This window comes from Artemia sp. Qi Xiang Cuo, chromosome 9 (genome assembly GCF_049724085.1).
Source record: "Artemia sp. Qi Xiang Cuo chromosome 9, ASM4972408v1, whole genome shotgun sequence".
Classification (NCBI taxonomy): Eukaryota; Metazoa; Arthropoda; class Branchiopoda; order Anostraca; family Artemiidae; genus Artemia; species Artemia sp. Qi Xiang Cuo.
Window position 1 is genome coordinate 38,240,635 of NC_142802.1, and position 12,681 is coordinate 38,253,315.

A 12,681-nucleotide genomic window follows, 5' to 3' on the forward strand; every position below is an offset into this window, starting at 1 on the left:
AAATGTAAGAAGGAATATTAGAACTTAAAACGAACAGAAATTATAACGTATGTGGGGGGGTTCTCCCCCAAGTCATTACCTCGCTCTTTACGCAACAATTTTTTAGTTCTTTCAAAAGAGTTATCTATTTTAACTAACCAGCCTTTGTTATTCTGATTTTTGTTAATAAGAAATTTTTTTAACTTTTAACATAATGAACGTCGCCTTAACTAAGGGGAGAACCCCCTCATATTCTTAATGACTTATACGTAATAAAAAAAAACAATAAAAAACAAGCGATACGGCTCAATAGTAATCGAAACTTTGAAAAACGGAATTTTGATGTCAATAAATATATCAAAAGAATGTGTTTATAATGTTGATTCTAAATATATAAATTTTATCAAGTTTAGAATTACTCATCAAAGGCTACGAGCCTGAGAAAATTTACTCGATTTTTTTAAGAGGGGGGAAACATCCCCTACAAGTGAAAGAATTTTAATGAAAATCATACCGTCAGATTCAGCGTATCAGAAAACCCTATTACATAGGTTTCAAGCTCATATCTGTAAAAATCTGCAACTTTGTATTTTTTGCCAGAAGAAAAATATACTAATATATAAGTTAGTTACGTAAGATAATTTTTAAAGTAATCCATTTATCATTAGGAAATTAAACTTTTTATGCAAATAGAAGCTGCATTAACTTAAAAACGATCAGAAATTAAATTAAAAAAAATAAGTTTTTTCAACTGAAAGTAAGGAGCGACATTAAAACTTAAAACGAACAAGAACTATTCCGTATATGAAAGGGGCTGTCCCCTCCTCAACGCCTCGCTCTTTACGCTAAAGTTTGACTCTGTCTCACAACTTTATTTTTAAAACAATAAAAAACTTTAGCGTAAAAAGTGAGGCGTTGAGGAGGGGACAGCCCCTTTCATATACGGAATAATTACATTTCAACTGAAATGTAAGAAGAAATATTAGAACTTAAAACGAACAGAAATTATAACGTATGTGAGGGGGTTCTCCCCCAAGTCAATGCCTCGCTCTTTACGCTACAGTTTTTTTTTAGTGCTTTCAAAAGAGCTATCTGTTCTAATTAAACGGCCTGTGTGATTCAGGGGTTTGGGGCTGTCCCCTCCTCAACGCCTCGCTCTTTACGCTAAAGTTTGACTCTGTCTCACAACTTTATTTTTTAAAAAAATAAAAAACTTAAGCGTAACGAGCGAGGCGTTGAGGAGGGGACAGCCCCTTTCATATACGGAATAATTACATTTCAACTGAAATCTAAGAAGGAATATTAGAACTTAAAACGAACAGAAATTATAACGTATTTGAGGGGGCTCTCCCCCAAGTCAATACCTCGCTCTTTACGCTACAGTTTTTTTTAGTGCTTTCAAAAGAGCTATCTATTCTAATTGAACGGCCTTTGTGATTCAGGGGTTTGTGAATCAAAATTTTTTAATTTTTAACGTAAAGAGCGTGATATTGACTAAGGGGAGAACCCCCTCATATACGTAATAACATATACGTAATAAAAAAAACAATAAAAAAACAAGCGATACGGCTCAATAGTAATCGAAACTTTTAAAAACGGAATTTTGATGTCAATAAATGTATCAAAAGAATGTGTTTATAATGTTGATTCTAAATATATAAATTTTATTAAGTTTAGTATCACTCATCAAAGGCTACGAGCCTGAGAAAATTTACTCGATTTTTTAAAGAGGGGGGAAACATCCCCTACAAGTGAAAGAATTTTAATGAAAATCATACCGTCAGATTCAGCGTATCAGAAAACCCTATTACATAGGTTTCAAGCTCATATCTGCAAAAATCTGCAACTTTGTATTTTTTGCCAGAAGAAAAATATACGAATATAGAAGTTAGTTACGTAAGTTAATTTGTAAAGACATCCATTTAGCAAAAGAAAAGTAAAATTTTTATGCAAATAAAAGCTGCACTAACTAAAAAACGATCAGAAATTAAATAAAAAAAAACAAGTTTTTTAAACTGAAAGTAAGGAGCGACATTAAAACTTAAAATGAACACAAATTATTCCGTATATGAAAGGAGCTGTCCCCTCCTCAACGCCTCTCTCTTTACGCTAAAGTTTGACTCTGTAATACAACTTTATTTTAAAAAAAAAATAAAAAACTTTACCGAAACGCGCGTGGCGTTGAGGAGGGGACAGCCCCTTTCATATACGGAATAATTTTTATTGTTTAAAAAAAATAGTTGTGAGAAAGTCAAACTTTAGCGTAAAGAGCGAGGCGTTGAGGAGGGCACAGTCCCTTTCATATACGGAATAATTTCTGTTCGTTTTAAGTTTTAATTTCGCTCCTTACTTTCAGTTTAAAAAACTTGTTTTTTTTTATTTATGTCGGACAGAGATGAGATTAACTCTAGACCGAAAAGGGCGAGTGAAGCCCATAGAAAAAGTAGGAAAATAGAAAGAAAGGCTAATATGAAGGCCTTTGAGAGAGAGCACCGAGAATATGAGGGGAAAATGCAGGCTGAGAAAGATGAAATTAGAAAGATTAGAAAAGAGGACGGAAGGGCTAGAGTAGCCTATAAATAAAGAGACAATACGGATAGAGAACAAACAGATTCCGGAAATGAATTAAGAAAATATAAAGACAGTGAGAATCATAGTGGGCCAAGTAGCACCAGTAGTAGAAGTTCAATTTCAAGCAGGGGCTCGCAAAGGAATACTCAAATACATACGACACAACAATTATTAAATTTCATGGAGAGAGAAAGAGAGAAAGATAGACAAGAAAGAGAACGAAAGGAAGAGGCTGATAGGATAGCCAGAAAAAAAAGGAGGAAGCAGACAGAGAGGAAATAAAATACATAATTGAAATGATTGCAGGTTGAAATTCCCAAGAGCCTCAGAAATCGTCTACAATAAAGGTAATGCAGGCAATAAACCTGCAACCAATGAAAGAAAATGAAGATGTACATTTATACATATACAATTTTGAAAAAACGGCGGAACTAAGCGGATTGCCGAGAGAGAATTGGGTGACAAGAATACAGCCCCTCCTTAACTACAAAGCACAAATTACATACAAAGCATTACCAATGGACTACTCAAAAGATTTTGAAAAACTAAAACAAGCCATTTTTGAAAAATTTCAACTCTCCCCCGAGCCCTTTCAAAGGAGATTTATAAGCGAAAGAATACGAGACAACGAAACTTATAAAGCATTCGGGTACAAATTGAAAGATATGTGTTTAAAATGGCTAGAGTTAGAAAACTATAGAATGTTAGAAGACCCGGAAGAAATAAAAGAAAAGATGAACGAAATAATAGATAAAACAGTAATGGAACAATTTTTAGAAAATACCCACAGAGAATTGAGAATATATTTGAAAGAAAAGAACCCAAAAACAAGCGAAGAAATGGCGCAAATGGCAAATAGGTGGACCGAAATAAGAGAAGAGGTTGAGGAGACAGACATATTTCAATATAGAGAGTATAACAAAAATAGGCACTATAACACAGCGCAAGGAGAACTATTTGCTATAACTGTGGTACCACGGGGCATTTTGCAATAAACTGCCCCAGTAAATATGACCAAAAACCACATAAAACGACAGCCTGGGCCATGACCCATAATAAGGAAAAAAATAACGCATTTGCAGAGTCGCATAAAATATACGGAAAGTTGAACGGGGCAATTGATGAAATTGAATGAAAATGGCAATTGATTCCTGCCGTGACCAAACCTATGTGCGAACTGACCGAATTAGTAGAACAGAGATAGACCTTAAAAATAAGATTACAATATTATGTTATTATGGAGACAAGCCCCCATGCCCGTCTGCTTGGGTAAGAATAGAAGTTGCAAAGAAGGACGGTACGGTCCAGGAAAAAACGATAAAAGTAGGCTTAGTACCTACTCTAGCAGTGGATGTTTTAGTAGGAGGAGACTTTGGGGATATCGGAAATCTCCTGTTGTTAGAAGTGACTTCTTTAACAGAGGAAAAATCACAAAATTACAATGCGACGGAAGAATATGCTACTTCGTTGACAAGGCGGGAAGGTGGACCGGCCCATAAAACAAATCGGAAGGCTGTGCCACCCTATCGGAAAAATGAAATACTTAATACGCGTGTTCAAAATATTGATAATCGACAAAAATGGGATGCGGAAGTAACCAGACCACAAAATATTGAAAATAAGACGCGCGAGAATGATTTTTCGGGAAAATTTCCAGAAAATGGAAAACTTGAGAACACTTTTAATGAATATGAGACGCTAACAATTACAGGCCAAATGAAGCGCTGATTGTACCAGAGAATAAGGAGACGAAATTTATTGTTCGCACTTTTCCGCGTAAAAATTGCGAAATTTTAGTACAATATGAAAAACCAAATGTCGGAATTCAGTTCCCATTTGATAACGAACTATTTGGTTCGGTGGTAAAAATAAAGAAGACTAAAAGAGAGAAAAGAGATATTAAATGAAGCTACAATGAAGTAATGCAGTCAAAGATAGCGAACACTGAAGTCCAAATTAGATACAACGATGATTTATTATTTTTCGCGAATGATAGAATTTAGAAAAGTAGAAACGAAAAGAGGAATGTAAAGAAGAGACAAAATTTGGAGATTCAGCCGGCAGTGGCGAAAAATAAAAAAATGTTGGATGGGCTGTGCCTTGAAAATATAAATCATAAGCGGGGAAAAGAGGTCAAAGACCCATGGGGAATAAAACAAGATGGTTACAACAGATAGCTGAAGGACCTACAACGGGTTGGGGGAGAGTTGGGAGATATTGAATTTCGAGTCGCATTGGAAAGATTTAGAAAGGAAATTGATATTGATCGGGTCAGTTCAAAAGAGGGTTTGTTTTTTTATAAGGGGGAGGAATCCCTTGGGGAAGATCCCCTGCGGAAAGTCATGAAAGATAGTCATTTTCCTCGATGCACAACTGATGGACAAGTTGTGATCCCTTTACCGAGATTTTGCCTTTCTGATCTGGAGTTCTTGGGGTACACTCTCTCCCAGTCACTTCATATTTCACCCAAACCTTTGTCCAGTAACCTTGTTTATAGCTGTTATTTTTCATGGGAACCGACAATCATTTCTGGCAAATTGTATTCAGTGGGAAATGTATCCAAATTTCATTTTCAATTAGCATCAACGCATATTTTGCATTTGATTATCCCAGAGGAGGGAACCAAGAAAAAAGGCAATTCATGGCTCACTCAGAATTCTACTTTATTCCAAGTATCCTTATCGTTTTCACAGGCCTTTGCATTTTCGGCCTTAGATTAATTGAAATTATGCCAAGAGGAAATTTACTTTTTGATTGAGATGTGGGATTGTTTCCACAGATGGAAATTAAGAGGCTAGTGCACCCAATTTTTCACGATGGCTGGCATCATCACATGTGCCAGAAACTGATTCTCTGCTCCTCTCAAATGTAAATTCGGGAGAGCGAGATTTTTTTTTGTTTTTGATTGTGCTACGCACAATGATTGTCTACGAATCTTGAAGATTTCAACTTTCAAACATTAATGCGGATGCTATACGATTTAGACCATGGTGGTCCTACAGTAGAGACCGTTCCAGTGCCAAGCGGTGGAAGTAGCAGCACAGACACTGGTGGAAGAGAGAAGGCAAATGAATTTTGTAAAGTTGAAGTTAAGTGTTTATGTTTGTAAGGGTGGACCACGGTAGCGCGTGGGCGGTCATTTATCCTACAGGGGGAGGTGTTGGGGGTTCCACCCCTGTTTCTTTCCTTTCAGATAAATGACCTGTTTTCCTTTTCTTAATTACATTTGCTTATAGTATAATTTCAAAAGACAGGTTAAATTCCGTTACTAAGCGATAGTGGTTTTGCAATAGGTAAGCTTTGAACCAAGGTTATTTTTATACTTCCTGGTCGGGAGTCATTGAAAGATAAATCTAAGAGTTAGAATTGGGTTTGAATGGAGATTTAGCTGATTGGCTGGGCCAAGCGGAGGTCCACCCATATGAACAGTTGTGTTAGGATTATTATTATTTTTAGTCTATGTTTTGACCCCGTTTGGGGAAAGAGTCTGCGTTTTGACCACGGTTGGGGAAGGATATTTCTGTCGTTATTTGTTATCCTTTTTGAAGAATACAAGTAAGGTATTTTCTAAAAACTGTGCACTATTTTCGGTAACCCAGACAGGGTAGGAATAGAACTACGAGGTACCGTCATTATTGTATTGACAGGGAGGTTTGTTACCTCCAAGGAGAGAGTTAAGAGATTTTCTAGCCGTAACCCAAGGCGGGTACATTTGGCTTTAGAAAGTGGCCATTTGACCACTCGACCGCGTTATCGTACCCTGGTTATAGGGTATACTGTAAATAGGGTAGTACCAAACCCGATATTTGCAGAACCGGTGTGGTAGACACGGGCATAGCATTATAATTTGGCTTTCTTGGCCGGGGCTTTCCCCTCCAATAAGTGGTGACACCCGTATATTACCACGCCGGTGGCGTGGTGGCCTACCAGTATAACACTGGTGGCAAAACACCACGAACAGTGGTGCCAGCGGTAGCTAGCACTACGAACAGTGACCAAAAAAATGGAGAGCAACAAGGCCCCCTCCCACACTCATTTTTTTCCCAAAGTCAACTGATCAAAATTATGAGATAGCCATTTTGTTCAACATGCTCGAATATATGATAACTATGTCTTTAAGGATGACTTAATCCCCCGAAGTCCCGGGGGGAGGGCTGAAAGTTATGAACTTTACCCAACGTTAACATACAGTATTGGTTATTGGGAAGTATACAGACGTTTTCAGTGGGGTTTTTTTCTGGTAGTGGGGGGGGGAGGTGGTTGGGGGCTATGTGGGAGGATCTTACCATGAAGGAAGTTTTCATGGGAGAAGGGGTATTGCTATGAAGGGGGTGCCGGATTTCCCAGCATTATTTAAATAAAGATCAGAAGTTATATATAAAAAAAATAAGTTTTTTAACTGAAAGTAAGGAGCAACATCAAAACTTAAAACGACAGAAAACATTACGTATATGATTGGGTTCATCCCCTAGTCAATACCTCGCTCTTTAAGCCAAAGATTATTTAGTACTTTCATAAAAGCTATTTATTCTAATTAACGGCATTTGTGATTAAGAGGTCATTTTTAAAGAATTGAAACGAAATTCGAACTTTAGCTTAAAGAGCGAGGTATTGAATAGGGGGAGAACCTTTTAATATATGTATTACGAATATCAGAATATAGAGGTTCGTTACGTAAGTTAATTCGTAAGTTACGTATATTTATTACTAATAAAAACGTTCGCAAATAAAATTAAACAGGTGTCGAGAAAGCCATTTAACCAAATAAAAGTAAAGTTAATATCCAATTTTTTTTAATTATTCATGTACGGTGAGCCAAAATCAAAACCTGCATTAATTCAAAAACGTTCAATAATTAAATAAAAAAAAACAAGTTTTTTTAACTGCAAGTAAGGAACGACGTTAAAACTTAAAACGAACAGAAATTATTCTGTATATAAAAGGGGCTGTCCCCTCCTCAACGCCTCGCTCTTTACGCTAAAGTTTGACTTTCTCACAACTCTATTTTTTTAAACAATGAAAAACTTTAGCGTGTAGAGCGAGGTGCTGAGGAGGGGACAGCCCCTTTCATATACGGAATAATTTCTGTTCGTTTTAAGTTTTAACGTCGTTCCTTACTTTCAGTTAAAAAAACTTGTTTTTTTTATTTAATATTTGTAAAAGATCAACTTAGTTGCCATGTTGAAAGGATCTTCAATCGATTGCAGAGGCTTGACATCAGGATCTCAAGAGCAAGTTGGAGAGGGGCAATATGGTCTCTTGGAGCATCGGCAAAAAGAGGGCATGTATATTCCATTTCCGGTCTGACGCACGACTTGAAAAGAAGAGACACACAGGAAAAACCCTAAATTAAATTTTCTGTACCAGAGCAACCTCAATCGGAAACCAAAATGGTTGCATGACTTTTTGGTGACCTATCTTTATTTCATAGAGAGCAAAATAGAAGCCTTTTTAATACATGAGCTGAAAACAGATTTATTTAAAAAAAAGTAATTGAAACAAAATATAATATAATCAAATTCTTTATAATAAAATAGTATATTCAAGGTTGTAGCAGAATGAGAGTCAGGATTAAGTCAGCCAAATAGAAAACCAAAATTATGCATATTTTCAATCTATGTATTTGAATAATATGGCCCTTCCCCATTCATCCAAAATTTTGTTGTTAAAGAATTAACAGATTCTATTGCAAAATTACGTCCAATAAATAAAAATTAAGCTAAAATCTTAATCCTTAAGCAGAAAAACCTGCAAAAACTTTTCAAGTATTCCTTTTATTAATCAATAATAATAAGAAAAATGAACTAAGAACGAACAAAATTTCCTTTAAAAAACAATTAAGTCGATTTATGGAATACCATTATATATTAAAACAGTCAGTCTAGTTTCTTTTCTTCTTTTCAGTAATCTTGACGAATATGATAATTATTTTATCTTTTTTCTTCTTGCTGTTGATGTTTTTACACAAAAAAGACAGTTCATTACAAAATACTTTCAGTAAAGTGCAATTGAGTGTAAAATTCAGTGAATTGCAGTGTTGGCTTGATTCTTCTGTATAATTTTTGTTTGTTTTGGGTCTTATTCATGCATTGATTGTGACTTCTATTTAATTTGAGTTTGAATTTTTCCTTGACTTTGTTTCTGTTCTTTCTTTGTTTAGTGTAGCTCTATACTTTTTTTTATTAAATTCTTCTTTGGAAAAGAACTTCTTTGGAAAGTTAATATTCGAAATGACAAGTATAGACTTAGAATTATATTGCTTAAGCAGCTTAGTTCCGCTGCTGATACCATGAGTATTAAGGGGATGCCCGAAAGAAAGGGGACAGGGGGGGGGGGGGGGTTCTGGTTGTCCTCCGATCTTTTTCACCGTTAAAAAGAGGATTAGAATTTTTTCTTTTCCATCAGAGGAGCACTGTTTTTCCAATGAAACTAAAAGCAACAGTTAAATTTAGAAAAAAACAAAATGTATCGTGTATGCCAAGGGGATGCCCCTTTTCGTCTGTCTGAAGCCCTCTGCTTTTTTTTAATCCCACCTCCTCTCCTCTCGGTGACATAATAATCTTTTTCACTTAATTTTGAACTTTAATGCCACCTACACTAATTTAAAAACTTCTTTTATTTTTAATTTGGGTAGCCAAACATGATTGATGAAGGCGAGGCATACTTACTATAAATATCAAAACCACAAAAAAATACCATTCCCGATTTTGCAGGGTAGCCATTTTGCAGGGTTAATTTGGGTAGCCAAACATAATTGATGAAGGCGGGGTATACTTACTATAAATTTCAAAACCGCAAAAAAATACCATTCCTGGTACACCCCTTTACCGTGGAAATACATTAAAAATACACAAATATTTTTTCTTAGAACCTTCTTCTCAATCAACTATACATCATCCTCCATCCTCCCAACCTTCCCTCAACCCCATAACAAACCTAGGAGGAGTAGAATGCTGTGCCCTTACAATGTCTTTAGGCACGTCATTCTAATCCTTCTTCAAAAACACGCATATAAACTACTGAATTCTTTTTAACACCCTTTTGGCTATTCAAAATTCATACATTAACCATTAAAACCCTCTGCTCTTTTCACCAAAGATTAACTTTTTTCAGGGAACTTCAAGAACGAATGCTGTAACACAGGGCCAATGGGAATCGAGTGAATTTTTCCTTAATCCTCAAGATTAGAAGGACTTCTTGAGTCATATTCTCTTCAAATAACAATTTTTTTTTAGTTCAAATGCTTTGAAAGGCTAGCAAAATTAAGTGTTTATTTATCTGACGTTCAAGAGACAGGTAGTTAAACTATTGAAGCTACAAATTCAACAATCTTGAGGAATGATTTCGGAACTACAAGTGTACAAAGGGATATTTGTGAGGGCCGAAGAACTGAGCGCGCGGAGGAATGCAAATATAAACGAAGTCGACAAAACTGGCTCTTAAAAAAACAGAAAGATTGGAGGGCAACTTGCCCCCTCTTAACCCCTTTTCCACCAAACAAATACTATCAAAATTTTGTGATGGTCATTTAGTTCAGCATAGTTGAAAGGTCGAATAACTATTATTCTAGTGATGGCATGACCCTCCATAGTCCCTTGGGAAAGGACTCACAATTGTGAAATTAAGATTGCACAATTTCCCCATTGCTCCTATATAGTAGGCTATTTGTTTTTGGGAAATGTGAGTAATTTTGGGAGGGAGAATTTGTGGGGGAGAGTGGATTTTTCATGGGAGAATTTTCATGAAGAAGGAAAGTTTCTTGGGGGAGTTTCCAAGAGAAATTTCACACGTGGCGGTGGAGGGGAGGGAATGGGATTTTCTGGCAGGATTTTACAAAGATTTTACAGGATTTTTTTTAAACAACTTTTTTTTCATCCAAAAACAAGAAGCAAAATTAAATTTTAAATTGAGCTGTAAGTATTCTGTATATAAGGGGGGGGCTGCCTTGGCTCAACTCTCGCTGTTCACGCTAAAATTTGACTTTTTATCTTGATTTCTTAAAAAAGACTGCTCAAACACAATTGGGTTTGAATGAGAAGTTAAAAAAAACTTTAACACTTATAATATAGTCTAAGTTATTATATACACCTTATCTCCTTAAACGAGCAATAATTGTATATGTATGCATTTTTTTTTTATATGTTTCCATTTTTTTTTTTTTTTTTTGAAAATTGACATCCGGATTTTTTTTTTGCCTAAAGCGGTGTTCAAAAGCATGTCTAGCTAGAATCCTATGTCTAGACACGTGTCTAGCCAGAATTCAGTGTCTAGGCAACGACCGTTCACAAGTAAAATTCGGTGCTTAGCTAAAACTACAAATTTAGTTTCAAATTGTCATTTCTAGCCAATCAAGAGTAGTAAGAGCATAATAGATTCTAATTACACATTCAATTACACATGAAAATATACAATGAAATTGCTGTTGTTTTCAATTACACATGAAAATATACATTAGAATTGCGCAAGGAAAAGCCATGGCTGGTTTGGTGGGTATAATCTGGTTTGGTGGGTATAATCTGGTTTGGTGGGTATAGTCTTGTTTGGTGGGTATAGTCTGGTTTAGTTTTTCAAAGAGAGTGAGTATTTGACATTTTTGCAAAAAGGGATAAGGAATTCGCAAATTGGTCACTATGAACGATATTAATTGATGTTTTGAATAATAGGAGTGTGAATGATTCTAATTAGTGATTGGATTGTATGATGGTGGAGAAAAAAAAAGATTAAACTGATTAACAGTTAAGGTAACCCCGAAGGGGTTGTTAACTCAGGTAATTTGTTATAAATTTTAAATATCATCAGTCTATGAAAATGGCTAACGACGATAGAATGACATTGTGAGTTGACCTAGCTTTACCTCTCCGATGTGTCAATTTTGGAAGGAAAATCAAAAATACTCAGAATAGAAAATAAACGGGATCTGCCTCAAGGGGAAGGCTCAGAGCCCCTTCGTTCCCCCATTTCTGAAGGCAGAGGAGGGGGGGAGGGGGAGGGTCAATTTTGGAGGGAAGACCAAAAATACTCAGAATCGAAAATAAACGGGATCTGCCTCAAGGGCAAGGCTCAGAGGCCCTTCGTTCCCCCATTTCTGAGGGCAGGGGAGGGGGGAGGGTCAATTTTGGAGGGAAAACCAAAAATGCTCAGAATCTAAAATAAATGGGATCTGCCTCAAGGGCAAGGCTCAAAGGCCCTTCGTTCCCCAATTTCTGAGGGCAGGGGAGGGGGGAGGGTCAATTTTGGAGAGAAAACCAAAAATGCTCAGAATCGAAAATAACGGGGATCTGCCTCAAGGGCAAGGCTCAGAAGCCCCTCCTACTCCATTTCTGAGGGCAGGGGGGAGGGGGAGTCAAATTTTGAGTGAAAACCAAAAAAAATCAGAATCTAAAATAACTGGGATCGGCCTCAAGGGAAAGGCTCAGAGGCCCCTCGTTCCTCCATTTCTGAGAGAGGGGGGGAGGGGGAGTCAATTTTGGAAGGGAAACCAAAAGTACTCAGAATAGAAAATAAACGGGATCTGCCTCAAGGGGAAGGCTCAGAGGCCCTTCGTTCACCCATTTCTGAGGGCAGGGGAGGGGGAGGGTCAATTTTGGAAGGGAAAACCAAAAATACTCAGAAAGTTCATTTTGAATTTCCATCATTGAAATGCAAGAGTTGGAATATTTCAGTAGTGTTTTGTTGTGCTTTACCTTGTCATAGTTACATTCTCTTAATTTTTCAAAGTTCATTTTGAATTTCTTTCGTTGAAAAGCAAGAGTTGGAATATTTCAGTAGTGACTTGTTGTGCTTTACCTTGTCACAGTTACATTCTCTTGATTTTTCGAAGTTCAATTTGAATTTCTGTCGTGAAATGCAAGAGTTGGAATATATCAGTAGTGTTTTGTTATGCTTTACCTTGTCACAGTTACATTCTGTTGATTTTCATAGTTCATTTTGAATTTCTTTCATTGAAATGCAAGAGTTGGAATATTTCAGTAGTGTTTTGTTGTGCCGTACCTTGTCACAGTTACATTCTCTTAATTTTTCAAAGTTCATTTTGAATTTCTTTCGTGAAAGGCAAGAATTGGAATATTTCAGTAGTGTCTTGTCGTGGTTTACCTTGTCACAGCTACATTCTCATGATTTTTCAAAGTTCAT